Source organism: Eucalyptus grandis, chromosome 8, assembly GCF_016545825.1.
Source record: "Eucalyptus grandis isolate ANBG69807.140 chromosome 8, ASM1654582v1, whole genome shotgun sequence".
Classification (NCBI taxonomy): domain Eukaryota; kingdom Viridiplantae; phylum Streptophyta; class Magnoliopsida; order Myrtales; family Myrtaceae; genus Eucalyptus; species Eucalyptus grandis.
Window position 1 is genome coordinate 36,203,110 of NC_052619.1, and position 12,606 is coordinate 36,215,715.

Consider the following 12,606-nt stretch of genomic DNA (forward strand, 5'->3'; position numbering starts at 1 on the left):
GCAATGATTATTTCCCCATTTTGATTCCTTCTCGATCGATGATTTGAATTCTTTCATAAATGAAAAAGAATGTGAAATCAAGCAATCTATGATGGGTCGACAACGGATAGATCAACTGGAAAAATAAAACAACGAACAGATTATAAAATATATGGTCACCGTAACTTAAATGAATTAAGAAATCTAGGCGGCAACATTAGGATAATCAAGCTAGAGATTATAATCGAATTAGATCGACACAGTTAATGAGCCTTGCATAAAAAAACGAGCCAGATTATGAAAATCTAAGGGTCCATTTGTTTCGGTGGAAAATTAATGATTTGGAAAATCCATGGTTCCTAAAATTTATCGCTTGTGTCGTTTGAAATATTTAGTCAATGAATAATGTTTGTTACAATTAGGTGCTTGAACATAATTAAATGGAGAGTAAAAGTAATAAAGAGAAGTCAAGACACAAGATTTATCCTGATTCACCTTTAAATTAGGCTACATCGAACAAAAGATTCCACTATAATCAACATCTTGCACCTCTTTGTTACAACCCTCAATTACAAGATAAAAAAATTATATATATCCAATAACTATTTATGCGCCCAAACCCAAACTACTAACAAAGTATCAGCTTATCTTATAAAAACCCGCTAAAGGCTCGAGGGCGCTGTCCCCACGACCCCCAATGGGGCTGCCTTGGAAGCGGGATCCCCATGCCTTCCTCTCTATGGGCAATATAAACCATAACCCAATAATATTTTCATAACCGACAATGATGTATGCTTAAATGTGTTTCATTTATTCATTTTCGTGAATAATACAAACAATCATTTTTAAAAATATATTTTGTTAAATTCCATGAAACAGACAGAGTTTGAAATTAAAAAGAAAAGAGAAAGGAAAATAAGTGAGTAATGAATTGGGTTTAATCGATTTAAAGAGTGTGGAAGCAAAGCTGGACCCGGCGACTAAGGTAAGCACCAGAAAGAACGAGTGTCTTGGCAGCAAAGCATTCTCATTAGTGGGAAGGTTGTTTTGCCAGTTGCCACTAATCGAGTGGGAGATTATACTAATAAAATATGATAAAACATTGACCAAAGTTTATCTTTTTTTCTTTTAATATTTTTGCCCTTCTGGGTTTGGACGTAGACCAAATTTGATATATAGGAAGTCAATGGAACATTACCTCTACAAGCAATCTGCCATTCAGTCGTTACGTGCGCCGTTTAGGTGAGATCTCACCTTTGGCTTTGACTGATGAAGAAATATGTTATTTCATCTTCAACGTGATCGTGGGCGAAGAGTTCGATATTCCTAATTTTGCCAGGCGACCCATCATAAGAAATGCCGAGAAGGATATTCAGTAGTCCCTCTTCATTATTGGACCTATTTCCTCATATTAATAGTATATGATGAGGTTCAATACATTTGTAGCTTTCATTTGGCTTAGAATTATTTCTATTGTCAGAATTTTTGGGATATTTTCACTGGACATTTTAAAACTTGTTTTGATAGTATATTCGAAACTTAAAACTTTTGACCGTTTAAATCTGAAAACTTATTTCACTGGTTCATCAATTTTGAAAGCCGGAAAATCCAAACTGAATATTTTCCCTTTACTGCCGGGAGAAATATTTAAAAAGAATAAAGTTTTTGAAAATAGCGACGCCAGCTCCTACACTTCTTCAATGGGGTCGTGGTGAAGGTCGTCGGTCATGGCTCGGCCACCGATGAGGGATTGCTTGCCGTCTCCTAGACTCGAATGAGGGACAGCACTGCCCTTGCCTCATGGCGGTGCCACTATCGAGCAACAGTCTGCCGATGCCACTCCCCACCAACGATGAGGGTGTGCCGACCCCATCAACGACAAGGGGCGATGCTCCTTGCCTAGATCAAGGCCAAACAGGGGGTTGTCGAGCCTCCCCATGGCCATGTGAGGACTAAATAGCCCTCGCTTGGCGTTGACCCGTTTGTGGTGCCCCTCACCACCAAGCAAGGACGTAGTGGCGAGGTGCTAACTCATTCACGCACGTTAAATAAGACTTCACCCAGGGAATACTAGGGTGCAACTCCCAAGATTATTCAAAGTAAAAGATACTGCGATTTGAACACAAAATTGATTGCTATAAAAAACTAAACACTTAACCACTCGATCAAACCACTCAATCAAACTTTCGAGTTGTTCTATTCTAGGTTTACATTGTTTTTAGCAATTGGAACTCCCACATTGCCATGAAGATGCGGTTCATTTCAAGGTTTGGAGAATATAAATTCTTGACCCTGCTCCAAATACCGAGAGATCCTTTTAGTACTCTCTCCCAAGCAATATTTATAATATATAATTCGTTCAGCTACGAGTCTTGTCTCTCTCATTCACGAGAGGCACGTCTCTTTGAATTGATAGTATCTCTCTCCCGTGAATGCAACATATAAGAAAATTAATGAGGGAAATGGCAGCTTAACCATGTCAACGAAAATATAAATATATTTACATCATCGGAAGAGTCGTCCCTTTGTTTTTTCTGGTTTCGTGCATGAATGCGACTATAGCTCATGACCCTCGAAATAACGCAGCTTGCAATTCTTTTTTCTTCATCGTAATCATGTGACGTACTTAGAAATACAAGGTCGGACGGTCTTTTGGTTGAACTATATAATAGATTGATTTGACATCATACGTGCTCATTGGACTGCCGAGAGCATGCTGGAACAATTGGCAAGTGATGGAATGTTTCAAATTCTTTGCCTGTCGTATGCATGAATTGATTGAATAAATTTCTTCTTTTATACTTCCAAGACTTTAATCTTACAAGAATTTTATTAGTTGAAGGGAATTCATGACAATATAGAGGAGTTGCTACACAAAATATAGAAGTGGAAGCGAAGAAGGAAGAGGGGCTTAAGAGAAGTCGTGGTGAAAGGCGACAGGACCAATTGCATGAAAGATTATTCCTCAAATTTCTCCCGTCGTAATTAGTATAAATATAATAAATGCAAGGTCATTTATAAAAGGGCGACGGTGACATTGCTTTGTGGTTCACTTTTGAGTATTCATATTAGATGTGACTATGCTTTGGTCCTTGAAAATTGGTAGATTACAGATTCGGGCGTAAAAGAGGAACTTCTTGGTATGAATTTGATGATGCGATCTTATTCATGGAAAGAAACTTGTTGACCCATGCAAGTCGTATTTACAAGTAATGTGAATCGATCTATCTAATTATTCTTATCAACCTTTCCTAAGCCGTTGTTTCTTCTTCTTTTGTATTCAAGTTGGAGGATTTTATATGTTCACAGCTTTTTTACGAGGGCTCCTTAAGATTCGAGTATTTTGATAAATTTCATGATCAAATTCTAAATTAAAAGAACAATTCTAAAGTAAACGTATGTACGACGTCTCTCTAAACTACAATTTTTTAGAGCTCATCGTGATATTTGATTTATCTGTTGAAGTTTTCTTAGGGATATTTTTTGGTTAAATAACAGTAAGCCCAACAAGGTTCACTCTCGATACACAAAAAAACTTTTATAGAAATTAGCCTGAGCATATTACTTAGTGAAAGAGAGGAAATGAAGTTTGTGCAAAAGCAAATGGAAATAACATAAGATGGTGGAGTAAAACATCGTGGTCTTAACTAATACGGATATCTTGTACTTTCATGACATTGAATAGCTTCTGCATTTTTAATAAATAGCAACTTTCACCCTTTCAATTTATGATTTTGATTAATTAATTTGCTTGAGGGTATTTTCGTCAACTCACTAAGTGAGGGAAGTGTAGTAGCCATTTAGAGTGTGGAAATGGCGTAAACCTTTTTTCTTTTTTTTTCTTTTTTTTTATATAGTTGACCACATCGCAATTATTTATCTGTTCAAATATTACTTCATGAACTATTTTAAATTAGCCTTTGCGCTCTTGATATCACCTATCTTCTCTTAAAAAAAAATTAAAATGTGCATAAAATAAGGGATCTAGCACTAACACAACCCTACTAAAGAATCCATGCTAACTAGTAGGATTCCCCATTTTAGAGTAAGTTCAACTACTCTAAAGTAGAGGCACGAACACAAAGGCCGGAGTAACCATCGTGGATGACTTTAATCATCTTCAGATCAGCAGTTTTAGCTCTGATTTTATTTGAATTGAGTCCTCATGGCCCTGTGGTTCAAGTGAATCGGACAGTGAAAGTTCAACGCGAATCATCTTCGGGTTTAATTGTACTGGAATTTAGTGAGGTCATGGAAAAATTGGAATCGATTGAGTTCCTACACGTCTCTTTGAATTAGAGATAGCATCTCTCTCCCTCGAATGCAATATAGAAGAAGAAGAATATGGGAAATGGCACTTTAACCATGTCAAAGAAGATATCAATATGTTTACATTACCTTCTCCTGTGAATGATTCTCGATCAGCTCATTGTATATACGGGTTGACCTTGAAAATCCGAAGAGTTATCCTTTCGTTTTTTCTGGTTTTGCGCACGAATGCGACCCAAGCTCATGACCACCGAAATAACGCCACTTGCAACTATTTTTCTTTATTATAATCATGTGATAAATTACATAAAAAAAAATAAAAATTGATTGATTTAATGTCATATGCCCATTGGATTGCCGAACGCACGCCGGAAGAATCGGCAAGCGATGCGAAGTTCCAAATTCTTTTGCCTTCCTCTGCATGAATAGATTGAGTAGATTCCTTCTTTATATGTATATACAAGATTCCAATCTCACAAAAGTCTTCTTAACATAAAAAAAGGTTCATGAACATATGTAAAGAATAAGTGCGCAAGACAAGAGTGTGGAAGTTAAGAAGGCAGCAACGCTTAGAGAACTCATAGTAAAAGGTGAAATGGTCGATTTTGTGGGAGACCATTCCTCATCTTCCTTATTTATACTTGATACTCATTTCACGAATAGAACATCAAGCTTTGTATTCATAACAAATGATAAGGACAATGCTTTGTTCATTTTCATTATTATATACCAAAAGCATAATCAAGTTCTCATACTGAATGAGATTACTCGTTTGATCTTTGAAAAATGTTGAAAATGTCGGATTCTGACGTAAAAGAGAAGCTTCCCATATTCACAACTACGAGCAATTACACTAGCCTCTCGCAAATTAGTACAGGTCTTCACTATTTTGCCCCGACAACGCTGGCTTAGGCCCGACAATTTCCTTTATGAAACTAATGGTTGGGCCGTGTTCCGGGTGCCCAGGCCCAATCACTAAGAATTTTTGTGGACCGACGTCCCCTGAAAGGTCGGTTAGGGTCACTGATCGAATGACCGAAGCCCGCCTACCGGCCGACTTTTGGGCCCTAGAAAATAAGAAAAGAATATATCGGTGACCGTTGAAGCCGCTCTGCAATCCTCACTTGCCTACGACATCTTAGGGCTCTTGCTGCTTAATACTGCTTGTCGAGTTCATTTATTTTCTTTCTCCTGACCACTATTTAATCAAGTGTTAAATATCACAATGGATGGTAACAACAACTACAAATGTGTCCGATCATCTCAACTCGATCCAGACTTCATCGTGCTATTGAGGCGGGGCACGAATTCATTGCAAGGGTGAAGTCAGTAATGAATTCAACAATGATGAGACATAACAACCCCATGCTTTGAAGGGATTATACGGATGAATGTCGGAAGCTAGTTCCCACCAAGATCCTATCACCAAATAAAACCCCCAAGCAACTGCAGCATCTGCTTCACAGAGAAGAACGCCCGGCAGCTAGAGGACATTCCGACTCGAGATCAATATGGTGTCAAGAAGGCCATCTGCATGTTATGTGGCGTGATTTAGTCGGTGAATTGTCAAGTGGGAAAAGTCGCTTGAGGAAACACCAATGCCAACATGAGAAAGAGATGTCAAGTGCCGAGGGAGCTCTTCAAGTTAAATGCCGCACATCGGAAGTCTGTTCAAGTACAACAAAGCGAAGAATTAACGGTAGCTTGCATCTTATTAATTAGCCACCGTGCAAATCTTTGGCTTCGTCGAGGACCCCCACTTGTCAATGTTCAGGCCTGTTCAGCAGATGATAAACATCAGAAACTTTAAGTCTCCTTACAAAGAGAAAAGGACTACTATGTGCTATCCACGATTTTGAGTCCTTTGACTTCTCATTTACATACCAACCCAACGAGCTACCCAAACTGCTTGGCCATTGGGTTTATGAGGAATGGTAATTACGTCATCAAGCACTTACGCTTAAAAACTTTATATTCCAGAATGGTTCTCAAAATAATGAGAGTTGTCAATTAACATAGCATCTCCAATATTCTTTAATATCCCTAATAAATGGCAAAAAAATAAGAAGAAAAAGAAAGATTAAGGCATGGGAGCATAAAATAGAGATTCGATACCTTTATTCGAGGAAAATTGCCAAGGGAGAGTCCAAGTTTGTGTTTTGAATCAGAAGAGTAACGGGTTAATGCTGACTTATATTTTTGCTTTGTTGACATCTAAATTTTGGCCCGTGAATTTATCGTGGATTGCATGAATAAATCTGGGATCGAATTAGTTGATAATGATATAATTTGAACCGAAGTTAAAATATTAACATTGCATACTTTTGCATTTTTTTAGACAGGAGAGACACTTAGACTGACGGACGATGCATTGACATCGGATGAAGCGCGGCCCGGTTGCGAATTCCTTTCAAAATTGGCCCGATGAATGGCCCAACTGCAAAGCCCACTCGAGTTATCGACTCAAGTCCATAGAACGCTCTCTCCCCCCGTCGCTTTTGTGAATCCACTTGAATGGTGAGTAGAATCGTCACTCTCGACGTGATTCTCTCACTATGTTTACGTCAATCTTCTACTGAAATGATGTTCATAGTTGAGGTAAGAGTACTAAAACTCGAATGAAATTGAGGGTACTTCGGTGGGAAAATATGACAAACGATTCGATAGAACAATGAAATCAAATTTTGAGACGCAATATTACTTTCTTTAAAGAATTATCTACCCACAATGATGCTAATGATCACTAGCACATTTCCTCTAGGATATAATAAAGTTTTGATTGAGAATACTATATAGCAATTTTAATATTTTTCCAAAGTCTCTCGAGGTAAATAATTGGAAACAATGACTGTATAATCTTTCGAAAGAAGATGAAAAATGCAAGAAGAAGATCCTAATTGAACAAATACATTCAGCATTTAATAGCAAAAAATAAGAAGTTATATCCAAGTAGACATAACCTTCCAAGGATTAAGAAGTTATGTCTGAACGGATACGACATCTGAAATAATTATTGAAAGAAATAATAAAATTCGGAATTAATAAATAAAAAATAATTGTAACTCTTTCGTGAATGGGAAGCTATGGTTAATTTTTATAAATAAAAAAAATCAGAATTTTTCAATAAATAAAAAATAATGATCATTTGTCAATGTCAATTCCGTCCATGTGCACATTTACATCTTTTTGATATGGTACAAGATACCTCTTAATTTGTTTTACAAACAAAATACCAACATACTTCAGGTAGCAAAAGTGGGAAGAAAAGGAGGAGTTTCTAGCTGAGGGAGTCACGAGGGAAAGAGATACCAAAGGCGGACAAGAAATGATTAAGGTAAAATGAAAGTGATGGGTGGAGGCTGGCAAGGGATTTCATCAATCATGACCGTAGCACTTAAGAGGATATGACGAAGCAAGAGGTGAAGCGATCCGCCGGTAGAAAAAAGAGAAAGAAACGCGATTTATGCCGAACAAGGGCTGAGTTTGTGAATGGACTTTGAGGGAGCGAAAGGCAAAATAGAAAGCATGGCCATGAGCAAACGGGACAGAGGGAAAGATCGTAAATGGCGGAGGTCTGGTTTTATTCTCCACCGCCTGAAAACAGAGGATTCTGCACCAGGATCCATTCCTTCTTCAATCTTGGATTGCAACTTGTTCCTTTCGTTACCTAGCCGGGTTTTGCTAGGATGCTATCAAGCTTCGGACAGAACATACCCATTGTCATTTCGCGGTTCCGATAGCACGTGGAATCTTGAATGAACATCCCTGCTTGATTGAATGTGATGTTGGTCTGCATGCGCACTGGATTTGATATAGTTTGTGCCTACGGGGCCCTGTGTGTTTGATGGAATGTTTGGGTATGAAGCATGAGAAGTGATCCTTTCCATGGTCGTTGTCCTGTTTAGCTTGAGCGAGCGTGATTGGTGCTGATCTTTACCCTCTACGATAGGAACTAGTATATGTGCACGATTTGATTAGTTCGTAATGGGAAAATTATCAAAAAGATTTAAACTTATTGCTTTTTTGTCAATTCAATCATAAACTTTTTAATTTTCCCAATTAAGTCTTAAATCTTTGATATAGTCTTTAAGATCTAAGCTAACGGTTGGATAATCTTCAAGATGATTAGTAGTAGTACATAAACCATAGAAAAATGAAGATATCAATTGTATAGGGTAAAAATATGAACAATGCCTTGTTATTAAACTTTGGGATGGGATTTTGTGAATGGTAAATAGTGTTAGCATAATTAAATATTAAACCATGCATTTATCTAATAGTTTAAGTTTTTAAAATAGTTGATAGTGGTTCAACTAATTCTCACAAATAAAATGTCTATTTAAATCTTCTAAAATAGACTAATGTAACAAAGGAAAACAAATATGCCGATGCAAACTCCTATTGCAAAGCACACCCCAACTAAATTACTTTTCTAATATGAGCTTCTAACAATTATGAAAAACTAACTTAAGATAACATAGTGCAATCCTAAGATAATAAGTCAAATATTAAATATGCAAATAAAGCCAAATTTTCCTAAATGCGCTCCTAGATATATTAGTGATTTTCCGCAAATAAAAATGCCCTAATCTAAAGGCATTCTTATACTAAAACTTAGGCCATATGCATAATTAATGACCAATCTTATGGAATCAAATCCACGCTCTTCTTGACTCGGATTGTACACTTCATGGCATAGAACCAATTGGATACGATAACGAAAAAAAAACAGTGTGATTTGATGTGTGATGACTAGTAATCATGAGTCGTCAAGACATAAAGACAGCTTTCGCAACTAGAACAAAAGCATGGGATAATAACATGCAGGAAGCCGTGTTTGCTGAACAGTAATAAGAGACGGCAATTCCAGTAATGAAAATTAAATTATTGTAACTCTATAATCTATAAATTCAAAATGCATTTCCTGACACCTGTCTCTACCATAGAGTAGGTATCGACATTCAAACTAAACCATGTAAATGTGTATTTGATAATCATTTTGTTCTTCAAAACAATTTCTACTTAAAAATGATTCTTTTTTATTTTGTTCTCAAGAATAATTTCTGAGTTTTTGAAGGTATTTGATAATTGCCCAATTTTTTTTTCGAGAATAGAAATACATTTGGTATGACTCTTAATTTTTTTAATACTTTTATTATATTTTTCTCTTTTCCTTTTCCTTTTCTCTTATTCTCCCTCCTTCTTTGTGGCTGATTGCCGGTGATGGCAATGGTTGGCGATCAGATGGGCGAGGTTCGACGAGCTCATCGAAGCCTCATTAGGCCATTGTGAGCCTCGGCCTCACATATCTGGGCAAGGCTCGCACGAGCTGGGTGAAACTCCCCCGGCCACTAGCAAGGCTTTGACGAGCCCACTAGACCTCATCCAACTAGTCGCCAGCCACCGCCAACGGCAAGAACCAACCACAAAGAAGGAGGAATAAGAAGAGAGAAGAAGAGAGAAGGAGAAAAGAAGGAAAAAAATAGGTTTAGGCTTGATTCTGTAATTGTTCTTGGGAATGAAGAATCAACTTTTTTATATTTCTTGATTCTGTTCTAAATTTATTCTCAGGAATTAAAAAAAAAGAATTTTTGTTTTCGGGAATAAAAAATTTACCAAATAGATTTCCGTTCAAAATATATTCTCAATAATAAAAGAATGGAATCAATTACTATTTGGCCAGTTGACAAATGCATCATAAAATCTCTCACCCGTTCCTTGTCATTTTTATTGATTTCCTTTTGCAAATCTTCTTCTTGTGTTAGACTTGATTGCAAAATCCGTTATAGAGATAATTATATATCTTCTCAAATTATAATTGATAAAGCTAGTAAGAACACCTAGAGGGGGGGGTGAATAAGTGTTTAAAAGAAATCTTAAAAACCAATTTCAGAATAAAGTAAGTAGCAAGTAAACTCTAGATAAGAAACAAAATCAGTTTCGAGAAACACCGACTTCTGGTAGATTTTTAGAATTCATCATGCAATAGAGCAAACTTCCACGATAACCTGTAATAGTGCGACAAATTTGAGTAAATGAGTTAAGGAAAAAGAATATTGCACATGAAATTTATAGTGGTTCATCTTTAGTTTAAGCCAACGTCTACTCTTCCACGCTGACAGCCTTCTGGTTGGAATTCACTATAGTATCAACAGAAAAGTAGAATTTATGAGTGCAAACACTTAGTGGAAGATCCCTCTAACTCACTAAATCACTCTTTTTGTGATTTTATATTTTGAACATAATTTGTAAAGTGCATTGAAGAAAACAAGTAGTCGAGAGAAGCTTCAAACTTTAGAATTCTAATTTTCACATCCCACGTTTCAAATAGACTGAATGACCTCCTTCAATACTCCTCCATGCCACATTAGCAGTTGACATTTTCTGGAGGAATTTATTCTAATCAATCTGTTGGACATAATCTATCAAAGAGATCTCGTAGTCGTTTGGAAATAGAGATGGAAAATCCACTGATTCTGATCGTCCATACAATTAGAATCTAGGCTTCCATAGGTAGAACTTCCTCATACGGAACTTATTTTCAAGATTGATCTTGTCAAATTTGTGATTGACTTAATCAATGTATATATATGGAAAGTAAAATCCTTGGCCAGAAGATTGTCGTTGAAAAGAATCTTTTGTTTCCAATTAATGATCATTTGTGTCACATGACGCCAAGTCTCGGTTTGAATTCTTCCTCATTTTAGACGCGATCTCAGTCTGGATTTTGTCAGAATGGAAAATATGTCTAGGAACAAATAGACTTTGACAAAAGTTTGTGATATAACCTTAGAAGCAACTTTAAATGCATTTTGTTCTTCAAGATATGAGTAAGAACTATAAAGTTTTGTCTACTTCAAAACTTGGTAGGAGTTTTCTCAACAATCTCTCCATTTTTTTTTTATGGTAATAAAAATTTTATGCAAATTTAAGCACAATTTATTTATGTTATCCTACAAAATAACACTTTAGTAGCACAAGATAGAAAGTTTACAAGTAAGCAAATATTAGAAGAGCATAATACTTATCACAACTCAAAAAGTCTAAAAAATCTGAAAAGTTTGCACACCAACCTACATACCAACAAACCAAAGCACTCAAAACACCAAGACACTAAAGTACTTAAAATTTGTAAAGTTAAAGTTCTCCCTATTTTTGTCAACAACAAAAGGAGAACATCTAATGGACTTAAAAATAGAAATGAAGTTGTTGGAAAAGATTAGGGATTTTTAGGAACATGAATAAGATGAAAATCTTCCAGATTCTGCACAGTCTCCTTAAGCTTTGTCAAGCACTAATCAAACATAGTCTTGACCTTAGCCAAAATTTGAACAGCTTGCTGATTGGTGGTCTGAACTTTGTCATCAAGAGGCTGTATCTTGCCACTAAGAGATTTTGAGGTAGTACCGAGAGCACATGCAATTTATGAATTTCAACCTCTATTCCATACTGTTGTACCTTAATCTCCACAAGGAGCTTGACTATCTGAGGATAGTTTGAGTCTGGTTCAATTTGAGTACTAGCTTTTGCAAATTGAACTAGAGGGGTATCTAAATTGGAAGAAAGATTGGTCTGAACATTGGAGGTATGTTGCTTCCTTGAACATTATCTTGTTAGTTCTCAATGCCAAGAGATTCCTCAGGGATATGAGAGGCATAAATGTCTTTTGCGTCTAGTGGAGAGCAACCGATATCATCATTTATGGTTGGTTCTGCAATCAAGTCTTAAAGAGGAGTTTTCTCACCTACTCCCCTGTCTCAGTGACTTCAGTTTGAGGAAGAATATCTCCACCTTTTGGAATACTTCTTATTCCAACATCTTCAACACTGATTTGTTGATCATTTCCCTTATTTTGATATCCAGCATCATGTTCCCTTCCATCTTCTTCTTCCTTGTCAGAGTGTTCCTGTTCCTTATTCTAATATTCCTCTGCTTCTTTTGGGTCATCCTCCTCACCTTCTTTTTCTCCAGTGTCTTCTCCTTCACTTTCATCTTCTAGATCTTTCTCGCTTTCTTCTACCTCTTCTTCAAAATTAGCTATTCATGGAAGAAGGTCTCTCATGGTAATATTTGCCACAATGTCAGAAATAGTCTTGTTTTCATCATTTTCCTCATCCTCATCAGGTAACAGAAGGATAGGTTTTTTCCTCTTAGGAGTACGCGAGACGACACTTTTTCCTTTCCTCGTTTTCTCAGTTGCAGATCTCGTTTTAGTCGAACTACCAGGTTCCTTTTTCATAAGCTTCCAAACACCAGAGAGATCCTTTAATCTTATCTTGGAGATCGTTTTAAGTCTAATTTTCATAGGAAGGATGGTTCTAAAGCAAAAGCTAGAAGGATGTTGAATCTGAATGTGCT